Consider the following 24,674-nt stretch of genomic DNA (forward strand, 5'->3'; position numbering starts at 1 on the left):
TAGAGTCTGCAGTTTAGAACTGGAGAAACAGTCCTAAAATAGGTCTTGAAATAGGTTCTATCTCTCTGTTGTGCCTGGTACTATTCAAATTCCCTTTTGACAATGGCTTCTACAAATGTGCATGACATGAGGGTCTTGGTGCAGTTGGTTTCAATGGAAACAGCACACTTACAGGTACATGAGGGCCAGACAGGTAATGTAGAGTAGGTAAGCTGGCTAGATGGGGACAGTGGCAAATGACATGAGTGCCCCATTCCAGAGGCAGCCATAACTCAATTTCTGTTGCTTTTTGACACATGAGAGCCCAGTATTGCCAGATCTTTCTGCCAATTTTTCAAGAGAAGCTTGACATCTATATTTCTATGGGAGGTTTTCTTTTTAAAAGCATCATCAATGAATTCTTTTTTTTAATTAAAAAGTTGTGTGCTCCACACTGATGGTTCTTGTGGCTGAATCCAGCCCATGCAGAAACTGTCTGGGCAGTTGTGTCTGTATAACCCCAAATCATTCACCATCAAGTGAAAAAGAATAGTGGCCTAAATGTGAGAAAAGCTACTACCAAAAATGTCTATGAAGAGTTGGATGCATAGATATAAATACAGGCTTTGGATTCATACAAATCTAGGTTTGCAATGTGATCTTGGACAAATTGCTCAACCTCTTAGATTATTGCTACTGAGAAGGTACTTTGATTCTCTAGGGGCTTATTTAACAGAGAGGAATATAAACTTCTCTATATATTTCGTAATATGCTCAATTTACTAAATGTACATACCTAATAGACAAAACTCTGAGACATCAAATTGAATATTTAAAATTTATTACAAATGAAATTAGTTAAGCTCTCATAGAAAGTGCAAATTACAGTTCAAATTTTAATGTGACTGAAACTTTTGAACACTGTAAATAAATACCTTGAAGAGTAGACAAAATGACTATAATTACAATGTTTACTTAATTGGTTACTGTAATTACACTAAAACTATTCAAAATTATTGATTCTCTAATTTCTTTATTATTTTGATACATATTCCTAAATACCTTTGTAGGATTACAACAGTGCTTGTTTTAATTTAACTTAAAATTATAGTAGAGTTTATATTGTCATCTTCCAGGATTACAAGGTCTTTGCTGGTTTCAAAAAAAATCCCTGAAACCAAAACAACCCCAGTATCTTCTCATACCACCTTAGTTCTAGGATCTGGATTATCAACAAGCTAATTTCTGATGCGTGAATGGGACTGATTGCTTGTCCCAAATTGATTTGCACCAGCCAATGATCATTTGGCAAGGTTCCTTATGAAATTTATACTGTATTTGTTACATTAGTGGCATGATTTGAATTCTGCATCTTTCCCAAAGGTTTAGACATTTGCAATTTGTGTTTTTTCCCTAGAATGAGGCATTCTTTAAATTTTGCATGACTAACGTTGTATCATCAATTATCCTGTCAATGATTATACATTACCCTGTCCTGTAAGTATTATTAACAACTTATCTATGCCTCATTAGTATTTAATATAATTTGTAGGGCCATCTAGTTTTCTGATAATATTTAGCTAACCAATCATCTCAAAATTCTCTGTTAAACCCTCTTTCTCTTTGATCATTGAGTGTGACTACTGATTAAACCTCATTCCACCTGGTTATTATTTGTGACCATAATCATTTTTTTTCTATTTGAGGGTTTAGTTCCCAAGTTCCTTGCAACTACTTAGCTGACTTACAATTACTTCTCTACTTAGACATTAAGTACATATCTGCACCTTATGAACAGATGTACAGAAGAATATATAGAAGCAACACACCTACTTATAATCTTTTAATTATTATAATCAATCAAAAGGCAAATATATATATTTATAGTCACTCCTCTTTTTGCATTAGAACTACTTTTTCATCTACTTTGTTATATTTTCCCTATTTGTTATCAGGATGGAATCATGGCCTTTCACAAACTCAAACTTGTTCTATTTAACTGTAATTATTGTTATTATTTTTAAAGATTTTACTTATTTACTTGAGAGAGAGAGAGAGAGAGAGAGGGCACAAGAAAGGGGGAGGAGCAGAGGGAAAGGGAGAAGCAGGCTCCCTGCTGAACAGGGTGCCCAATGCAGGGCTCAATCCCAGGACCCTTGGATCATGACCTGAGCCAAAGGCAGACGCTTAACTAGAGGAGCCACCTGGGTACCCCTGTTTTTCTTTTTTTGATGCTCCAACTGCCTTAAGTTGGTCAGTATGAGTCTCTGTAAGCTGGCCCTTTGTTCTGATGTCCTCAAGAGCACCAGTGTTCTTTAGCAAATGTTCTGGCTCTCCTGATATGACTCAGTTCCAAGGCAGGGAACTAGTTACCCTCTGAGAATCCCAGGTTTCCTTTTAGAAGAAACATATTGGAAACTAATGTCTGGGACCTAGAAATCCACATAAAGAGACAATGGGGTCAAAGTGCTGCTGATGCTGTTGAGTCATTTTTAGAGAAAAAAACTGAAAAAAAAGTATTTCCTTTTAGGAAACAGTTTATATTAATTTTTCCAATTTAGCTATTCTATCACTCAATCTTTCCTTAAATATGATTTTCTCAGTAATTTTTTCTGTATTAAAAATATTTGAGGGTGCAGCTCAGTTGCTTAAGCTGTCAGACTCTTGATCTCAGCTCAGGTCTTGATCTCAGGGCTGTGAGTTCAAGCCCTGCGTTGGGCTCCATGCTGGGTGTGGAGCCTACTTAAAAAGTAAATTATCCCCCAACCATATGGAAATTGTATAATCTTTGTTACAGTCCTTATATCTTTTTTAAAAAATTATTATGTTAATCACCATACATTACATCATTAGTTTTTAATGTAGTGTTCCATGATTCATTGTTTGTGTATAACACCCAGTGCTCCATTCAATACGTGTCCTCTTTAATACCCATCACCAGGCTAACCCATCCCCCCACCCTCAGAACCCTCAGTTTGTTTCTCAGAGTCCGTAGTCTCTCATGGTTTGTCTCCCCCTCCGATCTCCCCCCCTTCATTTTTCCCTTCCTGCTATCTTCTTCTTCTTTTTTTTTAACATATAATGTATTATTTGTTTCAGAGGTACAGGTCTGTGATTCAACAGTCTTGCACAATTCACAGCGCTCACCATAGCCCATACCCTCCCCAATGTCTATCACCCAGCCACCCCATCCCTCCCACCCCCCACCACTCCAGCAACCCTCAGTTTGTTTCCTGAGATTAAGAATTCCTCATATCAGTGAGGTCATATGATACTTGTCTTTCTCTGATTGACTTATTTTGCTCAGCATAATATCCTCCAGTTCCATCCACGTAGTTGCAAATGACAAGATTTCATTCCTTTTGATGGCTGCATAATATTCCATTGTATATATACACCACATCTTCTTTATCCATTCATCTGTCGATGGACATCTTGGCTCTTTCCATAGTTTGGCTATTGTGGACATTGCTGCTATAAACATCAGGGTGCACATACCCCTTCAGATCGCTACATTTGTATCTTTGGGGTAAATACCCAGTAGTGCAATTGCTGGGTCATAGGGTAGCTCTATTTTCAACTTTTTGAGGAACCTCCATACTGTTTTCCAGAGTGGCTGCACCAGCTTGCATTCCCACCAACAGTGTAGGAGGGTTCCCCTTTCTCCGCATCCCTGCCAACATCTATTGTTTCCTGACTTGTTAATTTTAGCCACTCTGACTGGTGTGAGGTGGTATCTCATTGAGCTTTTGATTTGGATTTCCCTGATGCCAAGTGATGTTGAGTACTTTTTCATGTGTCTGTGGCCATTTGGATGTCTTCTTTCGAAAAATGTCTGTTCATGTCTTCTGCCCATTTCCTGATTGGATTATTTGTTCTCTGGGTGTTGAGTTTGATAAGTTCTTTATAGATTTTGAATACTAGCCCTTTATCTGATATGTCATTTGCAAATATCTTCTCCCATTCTGTCGGTTGTCTTTTGGTTTTGTTGACTGTTTCTTTTGCTGTGCAAAAGCTTTTTATCTTGATGAAGTCCCAATAGTTCATTTTTGCTCTTGCATAGTCTTATATTTAACTGATCCTTAGTCAGTTTGGGAGATTCTTCCACCTTTGAAATAATAAGTGTGTGTTGTGTGTGTGTGTGTGTGTGTGTGTGTGTGTCTGCATGTCTGCCATTTGCCTCTGTTCCTGAAGCAGAGCTCCTAAATTCCTTGAAATTTCCTGGGTGATTGATAGGAGATCTTTTGTTCTAATCTTGTGATTCTTGGTGTGCTTCTAGATGGGGACTGGTTACCAGAAAGACTAATCTGTGATTAGAAGCTTGGACTTTTCAGCCCCTCACCTCCACCCCCACCCCCCATTCTATGGAGTGGTGAGAGAGGCTGGAAATGGAGTTAACAATTCATCATGCAGCATGATGAAGCCTCTGTAAAAATCACCAAAGTATAAGGCTCAGGGAGCATTAAGGTTGGGGAACACATCCAAGTACTAGGAGGGTGACCCATTCCCAAGTCCATGGGGTCTGAAGCTTCTGTGCTCAGGGCCCTTCCAAACTGCACCCTTTGTACCTCTTCATCTGGCTGTTCATTGTGTCCTTTAAAATAGTCTTTGTAGTGAGTGAGCAGTGGTACATTAGCTGTTTTCCTGGGTTCTGTGAGCTGCTTTAGCAAATAATCGAAAACTAAGGGAGGGGGTTATGGGAACCTCCCATTTGTAGCCAAGCTGGAAGAAGTGTGAGTTACCTGGAGGTACACTACTTATGACTGGCATCTGAAGTAAGACTGAGTCCTTGACCTGTGGGGTATGTATTAATGCCAGGCAGTTAGTGTCAGAATTGCTGTATATGGAAAACACACACACTTTCTCAGTGGGATGACTAACAACATGTAGCTTACAAGGTTGTTGTGAGGAGTAAAGAAGTTCCCTCACAGTGCATAGCACAGAGGACATATTTGGAATATGCAAACTAATATGATTAAGCATGCATAACCTTAAGAAGCACACTTACCTACAATGCAAGCTACCTCTTACTTAGAAAGTAACATGCACATGTAAGCTGTAGAAACTCTATTTAAAATGTACAAGTGATACACAGAAAAAAATTACTTTTTCAAAAATAAATGCCTTCTTTCTCTTTTGTATTACTAATCCTCTATGTGACTGTGTAGCTCTTTTAAATATTTTTGCATTAACATTGAAATTATCCATCTGGGTGGTTTCTGCATCCGCTTGAGTATTAATAATTTGTTCTGATCTGTCTCCATTTATGGAGGATCTGTTACACCATAAAGGATTGGGTGGTTTGGCCTGAAAGCATTAGGAAAAAGCAGATCCAAAGGTTAGGTAACTCAGATGTATTTGGAGCAAGCATGGCCATAATCAAGGGCAATTCTTTTTGTAGCTATTTTTTAAATCCCAAAATTCCCATGGATGGCACTATAAAAAATGAATCCCCATCCCTGCTTCTTTTGCATTACTGATGAGGCTGATTTTGAAAGAGACTTCATTTTATTCATGAATCAGAAATCCATCAGTCTTTTCAGACATACCCACTAAATACCCTACTATGTGATCAAAGCTGTCTGGTGCACTACTGTTGTATTTAACAAGGGTCCTATATTAAAAAAACACCTTCACTGTTACGGAGAAAGAACACTAGTTTTAGAGTCAAAAGTCCTTATTTTAAACTCAGCTAAATCTTACTAGCTGTGCAAACTTGGGTGAATTGGCTCTTCTCTTGGCCTGTTTTCGCCTCTGTACACAGGTGAAGAAAATACTTACCTAATTAGATTGTAGGGAGGAATGAATTTAACAAGATGAGGTTTGAAAAAATGCTTTATAGCTAAATGTATATACAAATGTTTTATTAGTGAAAAGCAGAATATAAGGTACACTAATCTTATGATTTAGCCATACCTGATAAATTTGTTAACTGCAAAGTAATAAACTGTCATTGCCTAAAAACAATCATAGTCATGAGGTGCTTTACTAGTTCTGAGGAGAAAGAGAGCCTACTTTAGAAGTTGGGGAGGTCAGGCAGTGCTCCATGTAGGAGATAAGACTTAAATTAGGCTGTGAAGAATTGCTAAGAATTCTTAGGGAGGAAAACAAAGGAACAGAAGTAAGCAACCTATAAACATTTCAGGACAGAGTGCATAGACCCAGCTGGCTGTAACTGAGGCTTCCTGAGAGGAGCAGAGAGATGCACATTTGGAGAAGTCAAATGGAGCTAAATTTTGGAGGCTCTTGAATGTCTGGCTAAGGATTTCAGATTATTAGGTCAGCAAATTGATTTTAAACTATAAGCCCCTGAAAGAGATTTTGCCTGTTTTTCCATTCACATATAGGTAACTGTTTTATTTAATGATGGGGTAAGATTTGCCTTGATGCTGTTTTCCGTAATTTTCTAATGATTTTTTCTATAGCCCTTGAAGATGATTCTGGGAAATATTTTTCTTTTCTTTTGCAGAGGCAAAATTTCTGGATGAAATTCAAGCCCAGTATGCTGATCTCTAAGCCCATCTCTTCACTCCCTCTTTCTTCTTGCAGACAAATATTTTGATCTGTTCCCGAAACCTCTCTGTTTATAGACCTCCTCATGCTGTGCAGCATGCTATTCTGTGTCTAGTAGCATTCCAGACACTCCATGAGTATGGAGACCCTCTCTGTCTTAACTGCCATATCTCCAGCCCCTGCCATAGTACCAGGCACATAGTAAGTCCTTAGAAGTTTGTTGAACAGATGAAGAAAGGAAGCAGGGAAGGATAAAAATGAATGAATGAGGGAATGAAGAAGAAAAGCAAGCCTACCTAGAAAATGACAGGCAGCATCATTTAAACAAGTTGCAACCCCATGTGTTGGACCATTTACAAACCCAATTCTCCATGATGGGGGCATTAAAGAGTAAAATCAATAAGAAAGATTTATCTTGCAAAATAACAGAATGTTTTGAGAAACGCCTTGTCATAGAAGGCCAGTTGGGAATTTTTAATGGGTCATATATTCCTGGCCACTTTTCCCATCCATTGGCTTGGTATGATGTAATTTAAAAGTGCTTGGGAGCTTAAAGGAGATTTAAAGGAACTCTGAGTGCTGACATGAAAAATAGGAGCAGTGGGTAATAGTTGCTGTGTCGGTTGGTTGCAGCTACATATCGACAAAACAAAGTCACAAGACTATTTTGTTCTCTACTGCCTTCCAACTTTTTTCTTCCATCAGAGAGGAAGCCTTTATGTCTAAAATGTGGTGATATTTTTAGGAGAAAATGAGTGTGTGAGCACAGTCATAAATAACTCTAATCTATTATTTAGAGACATTAACAAGTTCTCCTGTGTATATATGGCTTTGAATAGAAAAAAAAAAGGCGGAAAATCACAATGGAAGACTAAATTGCAGAGTGACCTTTGAAATGCCTTGTATTACTGCTCTCCTGTGGGACTAAGTTTATTTGGAAACAGGGGTTTCATTTAGCTATAAAGAGAGGGAAATCACTGCTTTTTATTTTATCATTAATATTTTCTAGAATTACGACATCCATTATGGCAGCCAAAGCCATATGTGGCTATTTAAATTTAATTTAAATGAATTGAAATTACATAAAATTTATAATTCAGTGCTCAGTCACATTACCAGTATCTCAGGTGCTTAACAGACACATGTGGCTAGGGATGATGATACTGGACAGTACAGATACAGAACTTTCCATCATTGCAGAACATTCTATTGGACAGTGCTGCTTTAGAACCAACTGTATTTTCTTAAAAACAATCAGGTTTTGGGCATAACTATCAACAGCCGATGTTATCTGACCTGGATCTACTAGATCTTTCACTTCAGAATTTTTTTTAGCTGTTTTCATTTTCATCATATGAATGAACAGGGGAGATTTTCCTGAGCCTGTTGGAAAAGGCTAGGGTGGTTTGGTAGGGAGCAGCAATAGAGAGGTTCTATTAATCACACTTAACTATTTGTTTCTTGCTGTGTGAGAAGTTGAAAAATGATGTTAACTAATTACATGCTTCTTTAAAACTTATAGTATTTTCCAAAATGTGTTGTGAGGGTCATTCCAGAGAAAGCTCCTTAGACAAAGCAGGGATCCATGTCAAGTAAGCGTGGGAAATGCTCTGGGCCATTCTTCACACTGCAGTCAAAAATCAGCTTGTAAGAATATTCCACTTTCTCCTTAAACAAAACAAAAATTATCTTCAAATGCTTCCTTCTGCCTCTTATTATTTTTTTTAAAGTTTTATTTATTTAAGTAATCTCTATACCCAACATGGGCTCAAACTCATGAGCCCGAGATCAAGAGTCACATGCTCTTCTGACTGAGCCAGCCAGGCACGCCCTTCCTTCTGCCTTTTAAAATCCACACTCCCTACTAGGAGGTCCAAGGCCATGCATCTAGATCCCACTTAACTCTGCAACTTCATTTCTTGCCATTCTCTCCTACTCACTCTGTCCAGACAGAGTGGCCTTTTAAATCCTTTAAATTGACCATATTCATTGCAGGCTTATGTTTTTGCACATGCTGTTTCTCTCACCTGGAACATTATTCCCCTCCTTTCTCCTCTGACAAACCTCTTCTTATAACTTAGTACTCAGCTAGAACATCTCTTCTTTGGGGAGGACTCATGGGACCATCTCCCCAGGTCCCAAGGGTGCTCTATCTGACAAGGCTCTGTTTTTTTCCCTTGGCCATCCCTTTTATAATTCAGCCTTATATATTGGCTTATTAACTTGTTTATTATCTTCTGCCTCCACTAGACTGTAAGTTGTCCAAGAGTAGACACCATGGCTATTTTATTCATCATTTGTTAACACCTAGTTTGCTGAAGTCAGCTTGCACTGGCTGGAATGGGCTGATTGTGTGCATTCTGTCACTACTCCAGGTTTGGTGATACTACTTTGATGGCTTGAAATCGACCATGTTTGAATGTATACATTATAGAAATTAGCAAACACTACAAGTTGGGGTGTTTAGTGTTTCTTTTTTCTTTAGAGAGCTGGTTTTTAAACATTTACCAGCACACCTCTGTTACCATGTTACCTGGCATATGGTAAATTCTTAATATTTGTTAAATGAACGAATTAATGATTAATGTCTCTTGGACAATAAAAATGCCCACTGATAGGTTAATGCTCTGAGAAGTTCTATAAATCAAACTCATACATAATCTGATATTCCCAAGCATATATGGCCAAGGAACATCTTTTCAACTAACTTTTTGGATGTCACTCAGTAGCGTGGAGCACATTTTGGAAAATGTTGCCCTAAAACATTAAGGGAGAGGAAATATGCATGCCCTAATTTGGCTTCTCCATTCTATAAAGACTCCTAATACAGAAGATTCCACAGCATGTATTCTAAGGAAACCGAATCTTATAACCGTGAGGCATTATGTTGTGCCTACTACACACAACACAGTGCTAGGTTAACCAAGTAACCTTATTCAGTAGGGATCTCTTATGGGAGGCTATTTATATCATCTATAAACATGAGTTAGCTCTTTATTGTGTATAGAAATTGTATAGGAGCTTTGTAGCATTCAAAAGAAGTAACAAAAATATTTCTTGCCCACTGGGAAATTATAGTCTCACTGAGAAAACATTGTCTGAGGAAATGCTAAGTGGTTGTGCATTTGGCCATGTATCCATCTTATGGAGCGTAAATGAGGCTGGAACAGAGAGGTAGCATGTTTCAGGTGAAGGCGGAGGGGCAGGAAAATGTACTGCTTGATTGGTTGTTTCTGCAGGAGCACAGGGCTCACATTAAGAACTCACCAGAGACACATTTGAAAAGGAAAATCAAATTTTGAGGACCTTGTATGGCAAGCTAAAGGGTTTGGACTTGACTAATGTGGGGAGGGCTCTGAAAATTTGAGGAAATGAAGATAAAATTCAAGTAGTGGAGTCTGCTCCAGAGAGACTCTTTGTAGGCTATTAGAGTAGAGCCAGATCATTAATCCAGCCTGCAAAAACCTTACATGGTCTGGCTCTGCCTACATCTGTAACATCACCTTGCACGGTTCTCCCATGACTACTACTATTTATTCTAGACACCCTAGCCTCTGTTCAGATTTTGAACCATGATGTGCTTCCCCTCCTCCAGGACCTTTCCTCTGGCTAAAATGTTCTTCCACACCTTTACCCCTTTATCTGATTAACTTCTACTTGTCTCAACTCGACTGTCACTTCTGTAGGGAAGGCTTTTCTTACCATTTCCCTGCCTATATCCACATTAGATTACTTGGTTGTAATCACTAATAAAATTGTACTTTTAAATTTCAGAGCAGTTAGATTAGTTTGAAATTACACATTCATTAGTCTAATCAGTTATAATCTGTCATTCCCTCCACACTATGTATTTCCTAAGAATAGGCACCATTGTTTGCTCTGTATACCCAGGCCCAGCCCAAACATGACACCATAATTGACACTTACTTAAGACATGTTGTTTGTTTGAATGAATGAATGAATGAATGAGTGAGTGAGTGAGTGAATTAAATGCAATTGATCAAAATCCTAAATACCATAAAACAGGGTGAAAGCTTTGGATAGTAGATACAGTTTCTAAAATTATCTTGACAGCCAAATGTAACAGGCTGAAATTTAAGAGGGAAAATATGATGAAGAAGTGAGGAGGCAGAGTAGAGCAGATGGGGAAGGAGCGAGTTTTAATTAACTGTAGGTTTAATGTGGTCTCAGAGTAGCGTGGCAGAAAAGCTGATGCAGCCTCCAACTGCAGTAATTGGAATGTATACACTCCACATGAGAGATAATTGTTTCCCTCTCCTCTGCATTCATCTGATTACTCATGGAAGACTGTGCCTGATTCTGAAGAAAAAATATAGATAAAAAGAAGCATGTCCAAAGGGGAATAGCCAGAATGATGTGGGAGACTCAAAATGGTGTTGTGAGAGTGAACTTCAAGGAATTAGCAATGCTTGTCCCAGAGGAAAATGAAAGTCTGAGGGATCATGTTGATTGTTTGAAAGTCTCTGACTGTTGTAAATATTTTAAGAGATCAAACTGCAAAAGTAAAAAAAAAAAAAAATAAATTGCAAAAGCAGATGAAAAAAGAATAAAACCAACAATTCTGATAACTTTTTCCCTTTAAACAATAGAAAAAATGCTGAGATTTTAATTTAAAAATGCATTTGGAAATGTACATGGAAAGGCAGATTTTGAGATGTATAGACAAAGTCCACCATTAGGAGGAATTGTCTAATAATAATTACAGATATCCTGGAGTAAAATGGGCTACCTTATGAAAATGGTGAGTTACCGGTTAGAGGAGGATGCAAGCAAAGTCAGCCTGAAGCCTGTTGGATTTGCTGTTGAGGGAAATTCATGTATCAGTTAGGAGTTTGGCTGAATTGCCTCTGAAATTCAATGGGGAAATAAAGACAGTAATTGATCTCAGATGGCTACTCTTTTAAAAATGGAGTTTAAAAATGAACTGTTGAATTTGGAGTCAACCAAGATGTCCTTCTTAGGTGAATGGATGAATAAATTGTGATACATCCAAGCAATGGAATATTATTCTGCACTCAAAAGAAATGAGCTACCAAATGATGAAAAGACATGGAGGAAACTTAGATGCATATTATTAAGTGATAGAAGGCAAATATGAAAAGGCTACAAACTCTATGATTCCAGCTATATGACATTCTGGAAAACGCAAAACTATGAGACAGTAAAAGGATGAATGGTTGTCCAGAGGGTGAGGGGAGGGAGGGATGAATAGGCAGAGCACAAAAGATTTTTAGTGCAGTGAAACTACTCTGTATGATACTATAATGGTGGATACATTTGCCAAACCCCATAGAATGTGTAAAACCAAGAGGGAATTCTAATGTAGACTTTGGGTGATAACGATGTGTCAATGTAGATTCATTGATTGTAACAAATATAGCTCTCTCATGAGGGATCATGATAGTTGGGAAGCTATGCATGTAAAGGGACAGGGAGTATTTGAGAACTCTGTACCTCCTGCTCGGTTTTGGTGGGAACCTAAAACTACTCTAAAAAATAAAGTCCTTTTTTTTTTTTTTTAATGAGTTGTTGCACCGATTGATAGAATAGTGGATCTGTCATCTTTTGCTTTTCAATCAAAGGCTTAAAACTTTTATTTTCAAACTTTGACCATGTCTATTTTTATCAAGCAAATTTATTTGCAGTTTTACAGAAAATGTAGAAACATCTTTCTTGAGTCTTGGTACCAAAATTACTTAAGCCTTTCCCCTTAAGTATCAGTTACATAAAAATCTAAATTTAGTCACAAAAATGTTTTTGACTTACCTGATAATATATACAAAATCTTGACCTGAATAATATGGTGCTTTGCTATTCAGGTCAATGAAAAAGGGGGGGAAACAGGAGACTGTAAGATTGCAATATGATTTTCTTCCTTTAATAAGTGGACATTAAGAATCCAATCCCTAAGGGAAATGTTAGTACTTTGGGCAATGAAGAAGAATGCTTGGTTTTTCCCTGGTTGCCAATATAATTCAGATTCTAGAGCATTGATTTGGAAACTCCGAAAGGATAGTTGCTTATGCTTTTCATTGTTTCTGAAATTCATCTTCTCCTAGTAACCTGTGGTCTGCATCTAGCAAATGGGACTACTGAGTTTCTGAGGTGTGTGTTTGCCTTGACATGACAACAATGCGTCTAGTCTGGAACACATGGAATAAGGCACTGCTTTGATTTTTATCAACTAAAAGATTTAAAAACTGAAAATATTCTTAGAAATAGTAGTAAGAATTCTGAGGCCTTTACTCTCAGATTTTAATTCAAGTCTGCCCTAGGTCAACATTTTCATTTTCTTTGCTGGTCTGATGTTTATCGAGTGGCTGTTCATATATGAAAAGAAAGTGATATCTGCAAGTCCGTTTCTTATAGTCAGCATTCTGACTCAAATTCTAAAGAGCCCCTCCTCCACAATGGGAGAATTATTCAGTGTTCATACTGGCCTACAGAGAAATGATGCCTGAGTTTTCTAATATTTGGTAAGAAAATAGGATCAGAAGTGAACCTTTTCTTTTCCTTACTTTTCTTTTTTTAAAGATTTTATTTATTTATTTGAGAGAGAGAGAGAGAATGAGCAGGGGGAGGAGGGACAAGCAGATTCCCTGCTGAGCAGGGAGCTAAATTGGGGCTCTATCCCAGGATCCTGGGATCATGACTTAAGCCAAAGTCAGACGCTTAACCGACTGAGCCACCCAGGTGCCCCAGAAATGAACATTTTCATTAAATAGAGCTGGGAAGTGGAACGTCCCAAGAAGGAAAAGTTTAGAGCTGAGAGTAGACTTGTGTGTCAGGCCTACCTGCTGCGGAGTAAATCAACCCAGGACCCCCAGCATCTGTATGTAACTTGGTCCTGAGAGGTTGGAGGAACAGTTGTCCCTACTGGACCCTTTCTACACAGTGCCTTCTGGTCAGTCCAAGCTTTGTGCCTCTCAGAAGGCTATCAAAGACTCATTTTTCTCCACAAGCAACCTCATAGTTTTCTATGGGTAAAAGTCATGTTGTGATTTTTTATGGTGGCTTCCATTGAGGGGGTAAAATGTTTCTTGCTGTTTCCTCTTAGCCCTCGTCTTTCCTCTTCCTCCCTGCTTACTCCATGGAGTACAAGTGAACTAGTAGTGATTATAGAATTCTAAGGTTCCATGGAAGTGTCATTTGGAGGTTCCCTAGGATGTGACAAAAGGGGATAGGCAAAGCCGGGGCAGGAAAATGTGGGCAGGCCCTACCCATGCACATAACTCTCCACAACCTTGCTTTTTAGCTCCTTCTCTCCCATTCCTCCTTCCTACCTTCTGCGCTCCCAGACCACCAAGCTGTTTCTCACATGTGCTCATGTTTTTGGCTTGCCTGATACGACTTTCCCCCATCATGGCCTGCTAACTCTCTTCGATTCTGCAAGAAACCTTCCCTGGCTCCCTCACAGGTGGTTTGGTGCTGCCATATATTCTGTGTTTAATTCTCCTTGCATTGTCTGAAGTTACTTACAATGACCTGTTGAAACATGCCTGTTGTACCAGACAGTGAGCTTCCTGAGTGTAGAAACTGTGTTTGATTCATGTTTTATTGCAGGGCTTATTAGCAATTGCCTGGAATATAGTTGATGATAAGGAAATGTTTTTGAATGAATGAAGGAAGGAATGAATGAAATACTTCTTTTCCTGCTATGCCTTTTCTGGAGGTTGAATTCTTTCAAGAATGCAGTCATTTATACATATCTTTATTGAGCATGTGATAAACTCTGAGTTTGGTGAAAGGCATCAGGAACTGATGCTTGCTTTCCCCCTATTATATCCATAAACTCTCTTCCTGAAAATAGATGGAAATACCTCCTCTAAGGTCCACTTAAACATTACTTACAATAAATGGCTAGATGGATTGTAGGGCTTAGACTAGTAAAGCTCTACCGTTATTGATTAATTCCCAATTGAAAGCACTGAGAGGGCATTTACATTTCTTTATAGAGTACATAGCATTGATTTTCAAACTCACCCACTAGAGTATGAGGAGTCCTCAGAGGACACGGGGCAGGCCTAGGGAACAAGGGGGAGACTCTTACTGGAGGGTTTAGTACTCCCCATCTACAACTCAATTTTCTTTTTAAAAATATTTTTATTTATTTTTTTATTAAAATATAATGTATTGTATGTTTCAGAGGTACAGGTCTGTGATTCATCAGTCTTACACACTCAATTTTCAACTCCATTTTTTTTACAGCCATGTCCCATAAAACTTTTTTGAAGAATGGATTTGCTGTCTAAAATAATTCACAAACCTTTGGTGTTATTTCTGAGAAGTGAGGTTAAAGAAAAGAAAGGTGTGTGTGTGTGTGTGTGTGTGTGTATTTATTTATTTATTACTTATTATTGTAAAAAACACATAACAAAAAAATCGACCATCTTAACCATTTTTAAGTGCAGAGTACAGTAGTGTTAACTATATGTACATTGTTGTGCAACAGATTTCTAGAACTATTTTCATCTTGCAAAACTATATTCTTTTAAATACAGTAATATTTGAGCAGGATGACATTTTGCTATTAATCGCTCATTTAAGTCTGATTTTAAATCTATTTGCCTCCCATTGGTCAATTTATCATCCTAGCATGATAAAGGATATTTATTTCCTTATTACTTATTTATTTCCTATTTATTCCCTCTTGTATTTTTGGGGTGAAGAGGACATATTGGCATGCTAAGCTATGACCCTCCATTCTTAAGTACCGTATCTTGGCTTTATTTATGTAATGAAAGCCTCTCGGGGCTAGGATTTAATATGGATTGTCTAGTTCAACCCCCTTATACAACACATGAAAAAAATACATCCAAGGAAGTGAAGTGACCTGCTCAAGGTCACAGAAGTAAATAGTAGCAGCATATGGACTAGTTTTCGTACCCCCGATCCAATATCATTCCCCTCCTTTATTAGCTTTCTTTCAAAATCAAGGGTGGGTGGATTATCTGCAATCTTTTACATTGAATTCTTTGTTATGTGCATATTCCAATTCTTTTTGTAAGGATTGGTAGTGGGAAGAAGGAGAATATTAATGATGGTATATGTCTAATAGTTCCCTGCTACAGGCCAGACACTAATTAGGGATTTTACTTAGGCTGTCTAACTTTTTTTAACTTAAAAAATTAGAGTAAATGAAGGGGGGGAAATCGGAGAGGGAGACAAACCATGAGAGACTATGGATTCTGAGAAACAGACTGAGGGTTCTAGAGGGGAGGGGGTGGGGGATGGGTTAGCCTGGTGATGGGTATTAAAGAGGGCACGTTCTGCATGGAGCACTGGGTGTTATGCACAAACAATGGGTCATGGAACACTACGTCAAAAACTAATGATGTAATGTATGGTGATTAACATAACATAATAAAAAAATGTAAAAAAGAATTATAGTAAAATACAGCATCAAAATCACCATCTTTACCATTTCTTAGTATACAGCTCAGTGCATTAAATATATTCACATTGTTGTATAACCATCACTACCATCCATCTCCATTACTCTTTTTATCTTGTAAAAGTGCCATATATTCTGTGTTTAATTCTCCTTGCATTGTCTGAAGTTACTTACAATGACTTGTTGAAACATGCCTGTTGTACCAGACAGTGAGTGACCAGACAGTGACTCTGTAGCCATGAAACACTCTCCTTTTCCCCTCCCCCAGAGCCTGGCACCCACCCTTCTACTTTCTGTCTCTATGAATTTGATGGCTCTAGGTACCTCATGTAGGTGGAATCATACAATATTTGTCTTTTTGTGACTGGCTTACTTCACTTGTTTTATCCTTAAGTTTCATCCATATTGTAGCATGGATGTGTCTGAATGGCCTTCTTTTTACAGGCTGAATAACATTCCATTGCGTGCATATGCCACATTTTGTTTATCCATTCATCTGTCAGTGGTTAGGCTGTCTCACTTCTGAGGGAGCATTATCATCCTCATTTCATGGATAATGAAACCAAGAATGAAGAATGTTCAATAACCTCCCACTGGTCACAGAGCTATAAGCAGGGAGTTATAAGACAAGCCCACATATGCATGAATCTAAAACTCATGTTTTTTTCAGCATCTGAGGCTTTCTCCCAATATCTGCAACATATTTTACCTACATTAGCATGGTTGAGGGGATGGAAGTCCTTAATATTACATTTCAGATGCTTTATTTCTTTTACTTTAGAGGTAATCCAGGAGGAGCTTTCACTAACCTTTTAAAAACTGATCAGGTTTTTAGCCTTTAAGATTTATTTACTTGCTGGGAATAAGGTATTTATTCAAAGTGATTTTATCATGTATGAATAGATGGCAATATTCCAATAAAAAGTGGACTTTTTTTTCAAACACATAGTTCCTTCGTAAAATACAACATGTGAAAATCAACTTACAGTGTTAAGAAAAATCATTATGCCCTTTAGAGTTGGAGGAAAATATTACCAGCATGGGCTTCTCTTCTGTGAAGTCAAGCAAAATAAACTGAGCTTTAAGGATCTATATCCCCACTTTCATGATAATAATAGCTAACATTTACTGCCTTCCAGCGATGTGCCAGGCATTATGCTAAACACTTTACATATATTATCTCATTACATCCTCTCAGCAGCCCTATGAGGTCAGTACTCCCTGTATCCTCATTCTATAAAGGGGAAGTGATGTTGTGAGAGAGGTTAGGTAACTGTTATGGGTGAAATGTATCCTCCCCCATAAAGATATGTTGAAGTCCTAATTATTAATATGACAAAATGTGATCTTATTAGGAAATGGGGTCTTTACAGAGTTAATCAAGTTAAAATGAGGTCATCAGGGTGGGCTCTAATCCAGTATGACTGTGTTTTTATAAAAAGGGGAAATTTGGACACCAAGATGGAGACATGCAGAAAGAAAATGACCATGTGACTGGAGCAATGCATCTAGAAGGCAGAGTATGCCAAGGGTTGGCAGCAAATAATCAAAGATCAAGGCCAGGACGGATTCTCCCCTTGGGCCAGCAGAGAGAGCATGCCCTGCCAATGCCTTGATTTCAGACTTGTAGCCTCCAGAACTGCCAGACAATAAATTTCTGTTGTTTTAGCCATCCAGTTTTTGGAACGTTGTTACGGCAGCCCTGGGAAACTAATACTGTAACTTTCAAGGGTCAAACTGACAATAAGGGATGGAGCTGATATTTCCACAGAGGTACCCAGTAAGAGCTCAATAGATGTTATCTGGTATTATTATTTATAACACTATTAGCAATGATATTTAACACTGTTATTACTAATGATAAAATTTAGTGCTATTGTTTCCTTTCTCCTAAGCCTGTGCTACTGTTCATCCACTATACTACAACTGGAGCTTGCTTGTCTTAGAGTCAAAAACCTATCAATCTCACTCAAAATGGAATATGAAATCAGCTGTCTACACTTGAGCAGCTTGCCAAGTTCAGACACCAGATAGTACCCACTTGAAGGAAAGGTGCCCTTAACAGTCTGTATGATACCTCCCTGAAACTGTGAGAGAATATTTGTGAATGATCACTAAATATAGGCCTTGTATGTTATACCCCCCAAACCTGCAGCCCTACAACCTGAAAAAGTGAAGAGAGCAAATTGTTAAAGTCCTGTGTTTGGATGTGGATTTATCTGGAGAGGATCATTACAGCTTCCAACTCTGCTTTAATGTCTAGCATCTGATCATTCATCCACGGAAACATAATTCAACTTCTTAATTTTCCAGACCTGCAGATAATTGGTTCCATAGAGACACAAAGACTTAGGGCTCTCAACACGTACGCCAGAGACACTGCTTACCAGTAATCAGAAGATCAGTTCCCTTTGAAGTTATAAAAATGTGTGTGTGTGTGTGTGTGGTGGGGCTTGTGGAGGTGGGCAGAGAATCATTTCTGGGTTCTTTATAATTACAGTGGATTATGATTTTTTTAAAAGGTAAGGCAAACTTAGCAGCACCAGATCCAGATTTTTCATCTCCTTGCTCTGTACCTCAGCTAGAGTCTCATGTGGTTTTCCATGCTGAAGATTACACTGGAATTTAGTGGAAAACAAAGAAGCAATTTTTCCTTGTTTCTCAAATTATCCCCATCCCCATCCTCATCTTTGGAGGAACTACAAATAGCTAATTTGAAGAATTACGAGGGCAGAGCTGGCCTTGTGGACAGAGCCACAGGCAGGACATTTGGAGATGTGTTTTCTAATTTAGGTTCTCTTGCTGGCTTGTTTTGACCCTCTGGAAAATCACATGGTTCCCATGACCCTGATTGAGTTACTTGTGAAATACCAGAAACACACTGCCTAGAGCTGCATTATGAAGTGGTTGGGAGGATTACTATGGTGGATTTGTAAATATGGTGGTCTCCAAAAACAAAGGGCACTCTTATGGAACCCCATCTCTATGTCAAAATTGCATGACACAATGCATCCAATTCTTAGACTAGTTGGAGAGAAGAGTATATAGCTAATATTAGGCAACAATTTTTGCCTCCTTTCTCACCTAGCCTTTATCATAGCCTTGGAGTCAAAATAATTCCACATATCTAAATTACATTCCAGTTACACTATGTGACTCTGGCTGACTCCAAGTGTGAAAGGGTCAGGGCCAAGCAAGCAGTTGCAAGCAAATAGCAACAATCAACTCAGACATGGGCTGTGACTCTCCGAGTTGTGAGAGCCATTTCTTTATCCTGATCTGAACTCCAGCTCTGAACTGTTTTCTTATATAGGTCAGCTGCAATGAATTTTATTTTGTTTTGATCCCTCATGTTTTGGCATTTGATAATAGTTCAATTGCTCTATCACCTTGGAATCCCACCTCTAGCATTTGCTCCTTGCTTGAGAAATTTATATCCCAAAGAGCAGATCTCACAGTAGCTGTGAACAGTAGCTATAGATGGCAAATTCACCACATAGTCCAGGGTTCCAGTGTGGGACCCATCTTGGACTCGGTGCTAGAGAAATTCAGAGAAAGGAGAGCAAAGGATTGGTTTACCTATTCCTGTTAGGAAACAGCTAGAGTTATTGGTTTCTAAATCCTGCACATTATTTCCAGATTAATCTTATAGCCTTAGTTTTGCCCTCTTCAGACCTCCAAAAACCTTCAATAACCTGTCAATTCTATCAGTTAGCTTCTACTGTGAGCCTAATCCAAAACTTAGTAGACTAAAACAGTAAATATTTATTACTTCTTATAATTCTGTGGGTTGTTTTTCTGGTCTGGGTTGGCTCTGTTGGTCTATAATGTCTAGGATAGCCTCATTCATGTGCCTGAAGGTGAGTCGACTGCTTGGTCTAGGAGTCTTATCTGGGATGACATGTCGGAAGTGCACCTGTCTCTCCTCCTCCAGTAGGCTAGCTGTAGCTTCCTCACACATGCTCTCAGGGTTCCGAAGAGCAGTAAGAGAGGGCAAGTACCAGTGCACTAATGCTTCTCAAAGCTTGACTTGCATCACACTTGCTAATGTATCATTGACCAAATCCAGGATCAAAACAGGGGTCAGGAAGTTGTGATTGTTGCAGGGGGTCATCGCTACACCATTTAATAAGATCCAAACTTTAACATGGATTCATTCTGAATACAATCTACCATTCCAACACTAATGCCACTCTATATCATTAGTGCTTAGGTTCCAGCCAAACTGAACTTGCTGTTTCTTATAGCTGCCATACCTTCTGGTCTCCATGCCATTATTCATGTATTTGTCTCTGTTGGAATGCCTTTCCTCCACTTGCCACTTGGCCAAATCCATTACAGAATAAAAATTTTTTAGGTCCCCATGATGTGCTGAACATTATGCTAGGTGCTGGAGATAGAATTTTGCAGAAGCTTAGAGCTACTTGTCTTGTTTTAATTTACTAGGGTTACTGTAACAATGTGCCAACTTCTAGAACTTCTTACAGTTCTAGAAGTTAGAAGTCTGAGATCAAAGTGTCAGCAGGATTGGTTCTTTCAGAGGACCAGGAGGTAAGGATCTGTTTCAGGCCTCTCTCCTTGGCTTTGAGATGGCTGCCTTCCACCTGTGTCTTCATGTATTCTTCCTTTTATAAATATCTACATCAAGGTTTCCTCTTCTTCTAAGGACATCAGTCATAATAGATTAGAGTCCATCCTTATGGCCTCATTTTAACTTAATCACCTCTTGAAAGATCCTATTACCCAAATAGTCACATTCTGTGGTACTGGGTATTAGGATTTCACCACACAAATTTCTTGGGGGCATGATTCAACTCATAACATATCCTTAAACATGCCACTTAATTGCCACCTCCTCTTTATTTTTTTAATTTCTTTTAAGATTTTATTTATTTATTTGAGAGAGAGAGAGATAGCGAGAGACAGTGTAAGCAGGGAGGGGAGGAGAAGCAGGTTCCCTGCCACCAGCGAGCCTGATGTGGGGCTCCATCCCAGGACTCTGAGATCATGACCTGAGTGGAAGGCAGAAGCCTAACTGACTGAGCCACCCAGGCGCCCCAACCATCTCTTCTTTAAAACCTTTATAATACTTCCTAGATAAAAGCAAATTTTATCTCCTTTTAACCTCCCTTGCTGATTTCATTGCTCCTTTTATGATTCTGAACATTTACTATCTGATGTTATAGTTATCAATATGTGTGTCTGTTTCTCCAATTCATTCATTATGTATCAGGCACCAGCCATGCATCAGGCATTGTGCTCAAAGCTAAATAACAGAGGAGTAGTGGGCACTGCTGGTGCCCTGCCCATTTTCCTGTGGGCACTCACTGCTACAATATGCTGATGCATCCTATGTGAGCCCCACAATTTTCTGCTCTACAGCTTTCTACCAGGTACACAGGGCAGGTGGGAGTCCCAGAGAGTTAATGCCCCTGGGAGCAACCTTCAGCTAGCAGTGGATGGGAAGTAGTGGATAAACAGCCCAGCTTCTTCACCCCTGCAGCTCTTAACTTCATCCAAAAGTGGATGAGAGTTGGTGGATAAGCAGCACAGTTTCCTCACCCCTTCAGTGGAACAACTCAGAGGCATGATTTCCCAGAGGTTCCTAATGGGATGGAGCCTCAGCTGCCCACAGCACTAACTGGCTAGATAAGTTATACTCTCATTATTGGCTCTCTCACCCATTATTGCCTTATTTTCCTATTCCCTACCGATGCCTCCTGGCATCAACTCCAAATGAACTACTTGCTCTCAAATCCTTGTCTAGGGATCTACTTCTGGGGCAACTCAGCCTAAGTCAAGAGGTGACCATAGAAGTCGTAGTTTCTGTTTTTCCATAACTCATTCATTAGTGGGGGATACAGACACGAGAATGGAGAATTACAATACAGTATGATAATAGCTAACATTTACTGTGTAGTCTGAAAGTAATTCTAATAAAAATAAATATTTCCATTTTACACATAGGGAAATAGAGGCTTAGAGAGGTTGGAAAGTGGCCCAGGAGAAACACAGACTGATGGTTCCCAGGGATTTAAGCCCAGGTCTATAACATTTCAGAGCCAGAACTCTGCCATTTAGTTACCTTCCTCTCACTTGCTTCTTCCTTCTCCATTGACAGATGGTTTCAGAAGAGTTTGATTTATTAAAAAAAAAAAAAAATGTAACAGGAGTTGAAGTTATGGGCCATAAACATCACCCAGGTGTCTAATTAATGATTACAATCCATCACGTGGAGCCCTGGCATGGAGTCTTGAGGCACGAGGGCCCAGAGCTGCCCCAGGCCCTGAGATGCACTCATCCCTCCAATCCAGCTGGTTCCTTACAGCAAGTCCCCTCCCTGCAAACACCAGCCAGACCTGGGAACACATGGGTTTGCTTCTTGTAGCAAAGCCAGTGGACCTGGCATCTTGGGTAACAGCAGCTGCTAGGCTGTCAGCTTCCAAATGGTAAAGGCCTCTTTCCTTCTTAGCCTCTCCTCCTGAGTGCGGCAGGATCAGGGTGGGGGCAGGGCTCTTTGGCCTTCACCAGGTCACTGATGACAGCAGTTCATCTTGGGCAGCTAATTGCTCCATTCTCCAAGTGACCCTTTTGTCTGTTCCTGGTCATCAGGGCACCTTTTCCCACGGGAAGCCAGCGGGGCTGCTCCTTCGTAAGGGCCGATCTGGCTGGAGAGCAACCCTGGGCCTCTGGGGAGAGCTGGAGAAGCAGTCTCAGTGCCTGTGGGCTACGGGGCTATCCCCCATTTAGCAGGGACGTCACAGCCAGAATTCAGCACCTAGAAGGCCAGCAACCTGTTTCACTTTTCCTCTCCTTCTTCTTGGATTAAAAACAAAAAGATCAAATCCCCCAAACAGCAACAACCATAACACAAGCATGGTTATTTGTTCCATTCTGTTTTACAAATTATAGAAACCTAGGTCTGAACTTCTGTTCCACCAGAACCTGGCTGTGTGATTTGGGACAAGTGGCCCCCCCTTCTCCCAACTTCTGCCTTTCCTGCAGTTAAGCAGGGCAAGCGTTTATCTAAGGCCACGTGGCTAATGTGACACAGCTGAGATTCCGTCCCATGCCTTTTTTGGCATCAAAACCCATGTTGCCGCCTCTTAGAGAGGGACTGACACAGAGTAAAGGCCCAGAAATTCAGCTCTAGGACACTGTGCTGCCACCAAAGTGAAATTGTGAAGGGGACATAGTATGTGCTTATTGTGCTCAGTGTCACCCTTTTCTGTCTTCCTAAATTTCAGGTACCCAGAATCCTTGACATGTCTGCTCTTCCCCCTATTACACCTGCTTCTTAGAAAGAGCCTGCAGTTTGGATTCTCCTGAAATCCTTGGACTTGGGTGCCAGCTCTGTGACTTACTGGCTGCATAATAGTGGATATAACACTTCTACTTTCTGCATCTCTGTTTCTCATTTTTAAAAAGAAGAGGCTAGGGTCATCTGGGTGGTGCAGTCGGTTAAGCATCTGACTCTTGATTTCGGCTCAGGTCATGATCTCAGGGTAGTGCGATAAAGCCCCTCATCAGGCCCTGCGCTGGGCGTGGAGCCTGCTTGGGATTCTCTCTCTCTCTCTCTCTCTCCCTTTCCCTCTACCCATCCCCGCCTCCCCCTACCCCCAATGCTCACGTGTTCTCTCTCTCTATCTCTCTCACTTAAAAAATAAATAAAAATTTTTTTAAAAATTAAAAGAAGAGGCTAGTCTAGATAATCTTTAAATTTTTCTTGGTTTAAAATAATAGGTTCAGGGCATCTGGGTGGCTCAGTTGTTAAGCGTCTGCCTTCGGCTCAGGTCATGATCCCAGGGTCCTGGGATCGAGCCCCGCATTGGGCTCCCTGCTCGGCGGGAAGCCTGCTTCTCCCTCTCCCACTCCCCCTGCTTGTGTTCCCTCTCTTGCTGTGTCTCTCTCTGTCAAATAAATAAATAAAATTGTTAAAAAAAATTAAAATAATAGGTTCAAAGTCGACTGGTTCGGTCTAGAACCTCTAGGTGTGTGAAACTGGGCAAGCCCTTGCCTTCCCCTGGTCTGAAATTACTCATGTGTAAAATGGGGATAATGAACCACTCCCTTTATAGGTAGGGGAGAGGAAGTGTCAATGTGAGTGAAGCATTTCTTAGGACAGGGCCTGGCAGATAATATTCCTAATTTAAATTCTCTGATGTAAGGTCAAGTCGGTCATTTCCACCTCAACTTGAATTTCAGCCATGGTGTTTCTGAGGGCAATTGCTTTATAAAGTCATGGTTAGCTAGAAGGGGATTTCAGTCAAAAGGACGTATTCGCGGGGCTTTCCATATTCCCTGGAAAGCATGCCACTTGGACAGCTGCGCTGACAACCTATAAAAGGTATTCTGTGTGGAGCAACTAAGTAGTTAGGCCAGCAGGTCAGACTTTTTTTTTTCCTGCAGAAGCTCTCTGTGGATTCCCAGGAACTGCATACCGAAGTCTTCAGTTGGAGAGCGTGTTGTGTCAGAGGGGGAAGGTGGAGGAGTGTGGCTGAAGATGAAAACCCAGTCCTGGTCTGACATTTTCTTTTTAGAATTTAGAAAGGCTTCCCTATGCTTCTGCTTTCTCTAGGCTCTGCTGCCTTGGCATTCTTATTCAAATCAGACACCAATCAGAAGGGCGTGCACATCAGTCGGACACGCTTGCACGTATTGGCTTTAATTACCCTGTGCCTTCCGACTGTTCTTACCCAAAGGAAATCACTGCAGTGGTAGTGAATCTGGACTTGATTCTCAAAGGAAACATTCAGTGAATAGAAAG

Source organism: Mirounga leonina, unplaced genomic scaffold (genome assembly GCF_011800145.1).
Source record: "Mirounga leonina isolate KUSES-001 unplaced genomic scaffold, KU_Mleo_1.0 Mir_94, whole genome shotgun sequence".
Classification (NCBI taxonomy): domain Eukaryota; kingdom Metazoa; phylum Chordata; class Mammalia; order Carnivora; family Phocidae; genus Mirounga; species Mirounga leonina.